Genomic DNA, 5631 nt, shown 5'->3' on the forward strand with positions numbered 1-5631 from the left:
GCTTCCAACAGGAGGCACCAGCTCGACTTCAAGACTTGGAATGGATGTGCTTGGAATTGCCCTCGCTGTGATCTCCTGCGCCCAGCGAGGGTCTCCACACTCAGCCAGACAGCTATTTCCAAGTCACCCTTTCCACAGGGAGACCCCATATGTGAACCTGAGGTCAGAACTTGACGAGTTAGACTTTTATGATTTGCATTTGATGTTTTATGCGATGTGATTTCAGATAGGACTTTGCTTTGAGGCTTGAGCCCAATTTTTTTTAACCTAATAGTCTATTAATATCCTTTGAAAGACTTCATTGGTAGAAAATAAGCTATTTGAACTCACCACTTTAAATGAATAATTGTCATGTGTCTTTACTCAATTACTGTAATTATATTAGTGTGTTGTTGTCTTCACAGTGTTGATTATTGACTACGGTACAAGAGCTAAAAGTTACTATTATTAATAGGAATAATTAAACGTTTAACATTATGCTAAGGGCTTTACGTATATTACCTCATTAATCCTCAAATCTATATCAGTGTGCCTAATTTTAAAAGTGGTTTTGAAATGCAGGAAAATTTTGTAAAGTAGCCGAAAGGCAGACACACAGCAACTAAGTGAAAGAATTTAATTTTAAATGAAAATGCTGCTGCTAGAGTTGCTGGGGCTGGGTTAGCGGAGCATTGAAGGCCCTGTACAATTAGTCTGTGTTGCTTTTTTTTTTTAATTGGTGCATTGTAATCATACATCACATTGGAATACAAGACCTGAGAGGATATACAAGCACACATCATCCAATTTAGCCCTCATCCAGCCCCCATCCCATTCCCTCCCCCTCCCATGATCCCTTGCTATTGCTGTTTTTGCCTAAGGCGTCACCGCCCCCCCACTTCCTGCCCTGACTTCCAAGCAGTGGGGGGAGGGTCCCTGCAGACACCTCAGCACGCAGTGGAGACGCCTCTCCTCTCTTTGCCACCAGCCCTTTCTACCGGGATGTAGACAAGCGACCAGTGAGATGGATACTGCTGAGAACTGGGGCCTCATCTTGGATATTTGTGATTTCAGATTTCCCCAGGTATTCACATGGTTTTTATTTTATTTTATTTTATTTTAATTTTATTTTGGTGGTACTGGGGTTCCTGGAAGCCCTTCTACCTCCGGGCTACACTCCCAGACCTATTTTTACATTTTTATTTGGAAACAGGGTCTCCTAAGCCAGTGCGCGCGGCTTATTTATTTATTTATTTATTTGGAAACAGGGTCTCCTAAAACCTGCGTGATCCTCCTGTCTCTGCCTCCCAAGCGCGGGGATTACAAGCGTGCGCCACCACGCCCGGCCTTTTCATATGGTTTTTAATGCGCAGTTCCAATGTATGAACAAGCAGGGAATAATGCCAATTAGCTCCTGTGATGGACCCAACATAGACCTAAAAAAAGATTGTCCCCAGTCTATCATGAGGAGGGTGAACCAGAAAGATGCTCACGTGTCTATGCAAGGTTTAGCTCTTCTAGGAGCGTGTGTATCAAACTGTGGCAAAACTTTTTCATTTAGAAATGCGTTCAAGAACGGGGGTGGTGGCGCACACTTGTAATCCCTGCACTTGGGAGGCGGAGACAGGAGGATTGGGCAGGTTTGAAGGCAGCCACGCTGGCTTAAGAGACCCTTTCCAAATAAAAAAAATATAAAAATAGGTATGGGAGTGTAGCCTGGAGGTAGAAGGGTGTCCAGGAACCCCAGTACCACCAAAAAAAAAAAAAAAAAAAAGAAAGAAAAAGAAAAAGAAAAAAATATGTTCAAGAGATTTTGTTAGTGAAGAAAGCAACATTAAATAAGGGTCATCCTAAAGTATGTGAAGAATTAAAAGCTCTTATGGTTGAGTGGACAGATGAATTTAAGAATGATCCATAACTTAGTCTAATATCGACAATGATTAAAAACCTTAAAGAACAGGGAGTTACCTTCCCAGCGATTGGCCCTCAGGCTGCAGAACAAGCAAAAGCAAGCCCACAAAAGATTTTTTGTATCCCACTATGATCTATGAATACAGTGCACCAATAAAAAATAAAAAAAAAGATGGAATAAAAAAAAAAAAAGCAAGCCCAGTTCTAGTAGCCAAGGATCCTGAGATTGTGGCTAGCAAAAACAAGAATATTTAGCAAAAGCCATTGAATTGTCCTTCAAAGAACAAAGACAACAGTCAACTTCCCTTTCTACTTTGTATCGTTTGTTAGTTTTGTTTTTGTTTTTGCAGTACTGGGGATGGACCCCAGGGGCATTATACCTCCCAGCTACACCCCCTGCCCTATTTTTATTCTTTATTTTGAAACAGGGTCTCACTGAGTTGCAAAGGGCCTCACTAAGTAGCTGAGGCCGTCCACAAACTGCGATCCTCCTGTCACAGCCTCCCGAATGCTAGGATTACAAGTGTGCGCCACCACGCCCGGCTCTACATCTCATCTTTTAACTAACCACCTACATGAAGACCAAAAAGTTGGTGCTATCTATGACTCTGAAGCCACTGAAAACAATGAACTCACTTTTAAAGCTGGAAAAATTACCAAAGTTCTTGACAACAGTGATCCCAACTGGTGGAAAGGTGAAACCCATCAAGGCAGAAGGGCTCTTTCCCTCTAACTTTGTGATTGTAGAGCTTACTGCTGAACTAGAAATGACTAAAACAGAGAAGACAGTACAATTTAGTGATGAAGTTCAGACAGAAACAATAGAACCAGAGCCACACCAGCCTTGATTGAGAAAGATAATATGGACCAGTTGCTACAGATGTTGCAAAGTACAGACCCCAGTAATAATCAGCCAGATCTGCCAGGGCTGCTTCATCACCAGATAGGACCTCTCATTGATGAAAAGCTGGATGATATTGATAGAAAACCTTCAGAACTATCAGAAAAATGTTAAAGTGATGGAGACACTCTCACTATCTACAAAGTTAACGAATGAAGATCTGATATATTCTATGTATGCAAAAATTACAAAACTAGCAATATTGTATACAGTCATCTGGTGTTTCTGGTTCCCAGGTATACCCAAGGCCTCATCAAAATAGTGCTTACCCGATTGCTGGGAATTCGCAGATGAGCCATCTCCAGGGCTACAGTCTTCCCCTGGAACAGCTCTCTTTTCTCAGCCAAGGAGCAGTTCCACCATCGGCAGCCCCAGCCCTTCCTAGTCAGCAGACCCAGGCTTCTTACTCCAGTGCAATGGTTAGTTCTGTTCAGGCAGATGCATATTCCAACCAGGCTTCAATCTGCAGTCCTCTGTCCGCTGCTGTTGCTCTCACTGCTGATGTCACTATACACCAGAATGCAGGGACTAATATGTCCCAGGAGCCAAAGGATAGTATAATGTCATCAACTCTGCCTCAGCCAGGAGGCAGCCAACAGCCACTGCAGCCTTAGTCTCAGAAGGCCCTGCTGTAGGACCTGGCATCCTCTCTGTGGCAAATATCTGCTAAAGGCCACCGACAATGTTATAAGATTCATTCATATCTTAAGATGTTTATTCTCACCTTATAGAAAATCTCTCTTGGTCTACAAGTTTAAATATTCAAGAGGGTAGAACTCTAATCTGCACTGACTTTTAGAGGTTTGTCCCTCCCTCTCCCCCAAAGGAATGAAATGACTTATAATATTTAATGCCTTTCAAATATGAAGATTATTTGTCTTGTACAAGATTATTTATCTCGTAAAATTACCTGGTCTGTCTGCAAAAAGTTAAACTTACAAAAATTGGCCGGGCATCATGGCGCATGTTTGTAATCCCAGCATTTGGGAGGCTGAGACTGGAGGATCATGGTTCAAGGCCAGCCTCAGCTACCTAGTGAGGCCCTTTGCAACTCAGTGAGACCCTGTTTAAAATAATTAGCCAGGGTGGTGGCGCAAGCGTGTAATCCCCACGCTTGGGAGGCAGAGACAGGAGGATCGCGCAGGTTCGAAGCCAGTCTTGCAGCTTAAGAGACTCTGTTTCCAAATAAAAATATAAAAATAGGTCTGGGAGTGTAGCCCGTAGGTAGAAGGGTTTCCAGGAACCCCAATACCACCAAAATAAAATAAAATAAAGAATTAAAAATAGGGCTGGGGGTGTAGCTCGGAGGTAGAATGGTCCTGGGTTCCATATCCAGTACTGCAAAAACAAAACAAAACAAACAAAATAAAGAATAAAAAAGCTTACAAAAACTGTCATGGCAAATGTTCTGTACATAAATTAATATGTAACTTCATCAGTGGCCATTTGAATCACAGTGGTGATCATGTGAATATATTTAACATTGTGTTAAATTATTATATATATTATATAATATATTATTATATTATATATTATATTAATATATCATATATTATATAATATATTATTATATTATATTAATATATCATATATTATATATTATATAATATATATTATTATATTATCTATATATTGGTGGTACTGGGGTTCCTGGAAACCCTTCTACTTCCGGGCTACACTCCCAGACCTATTTTACATTTTGTTGTTGTTGTTGTTTTTATTTGTTTGTTTGCTTGTGTTGGTGGTACTGGGATTCCTGGAAGCCCTTCTAGTTCCGGGCTACACTCCCAGACCTATTTTTTGTACTTTTTAAATTTGGAAACAGGGTCTCTGCTGGCTTCGAACCTGCACAATCCTCCTGTCTCCGCCTCCCAAGCGCAGGGATTACAAGCGTGTGCCACCACACCCAGCTTGATATTTTATTTTAATCATGAACAACTACCATGTTTCCTAAAGTTTTGTGTAAGCAAGATAATTACACTGTTATATTAAATTGCAAGAGAACAAAGTCGTAGCATATTTACATGAAGGCATTGTTGTCAGCTTAATGTAAAACTGAACCATACTTTTCCTAAAAAAAAAGAAAGAAAATGTTTCTCAGTTACCTGATCATTATAAAATTGCACACATTCTACTTCAATGTTTGAAATCACTGTTTATAAACACCAGGAATGAAATGTACAAATTCCAGAACATTTGTAAAATTATGACCTATGCTGAACCTGAAATGTCAGAGAAGTTTGCTTTCTTTCTCTACAGAAGAATGGAGAGATATGCTCACTACTGTCCCATCATAACAGAAATCCAAGATGGGATGCTTTTGTGTGGTTCATGTGTCCCAGCAGCAGGTTTGCAGTAAGGGAGGACCGAGAGCAAGGTTTCCCTAAGCTGTGCTGCTTAGAGGGGAAAGGCACAGTGGGTCAGCAAGGGCGGCGGGTACGGGGCAGGTCCACATTCCCCTCCCCGGTGTGCAAACCCTGAGCCACAGCGAGCAAAGCAAGCGAAAGGGCAAAAGGGCAGACACGAAGCAGGAAAACTGTTTACTCCATTTGCTGACATGCCCATTTGGTGTGAATATTTTAATCAATAAGATTTAAAGTTGGTCATTTCAGTGGGATATTCCACCTGAGGTTGTGGGTGGAGAAGATCTTATTTCTATTGTTTTCCGATATGTTATTGGAGATTTATCGTTTCGGTTTTGAAATATCCTCTAATATCTTGGTTATCTAAAAAAAAAAATGCTATTACATTGTCAAAAAAGTCTCCAAAGGAAAATATTGAGACCTCTCTAGAGGGCTATTAAAATTCTCCCTTCCTCTTCTCTTTCCAGAATTTTCACC

At 40.9% G+C, this 5631-nt stretch overlaps 1 pseudogene across 1 annotated transcript; it reads left to right on the top strand.

Annotated features, from left to right (window-relative positions):
• Nucleotides 1–956: 956 nt before the first annotated feature.
• Nucleotides 957–3405, top strand: LOC308264456 (signal transducing adapter molecule 1-like; annotated as a pseudogene). Its single transcript has 5 exons — nucleotides 957–1063; nucleotides 1392–1493; nucleotides 1823–2009; nucleotides 2093–2211; nucleotides 2406–3405. The product of its transcript is annotated as a signal transducing adapter molecule 1-like (transcript).
• The last annotated feature ends 2226 nt before the right edge of the window (nucleotides 3406–5631 follow it).

The sequence above is a fragment of the Muscardinus avellanarius genome, assembly GCF_963383645.1.
Source record: "Muscardinus avellanarius genome assembly, chromosome: 6".
In the NCBI taxonomy this organism is placed as follows: Eukaryota; Metazoa; Chordata; class Mammalia; order Rodentia; family Gliridae; genus Muscardinus; species Muscardinus avellanarius.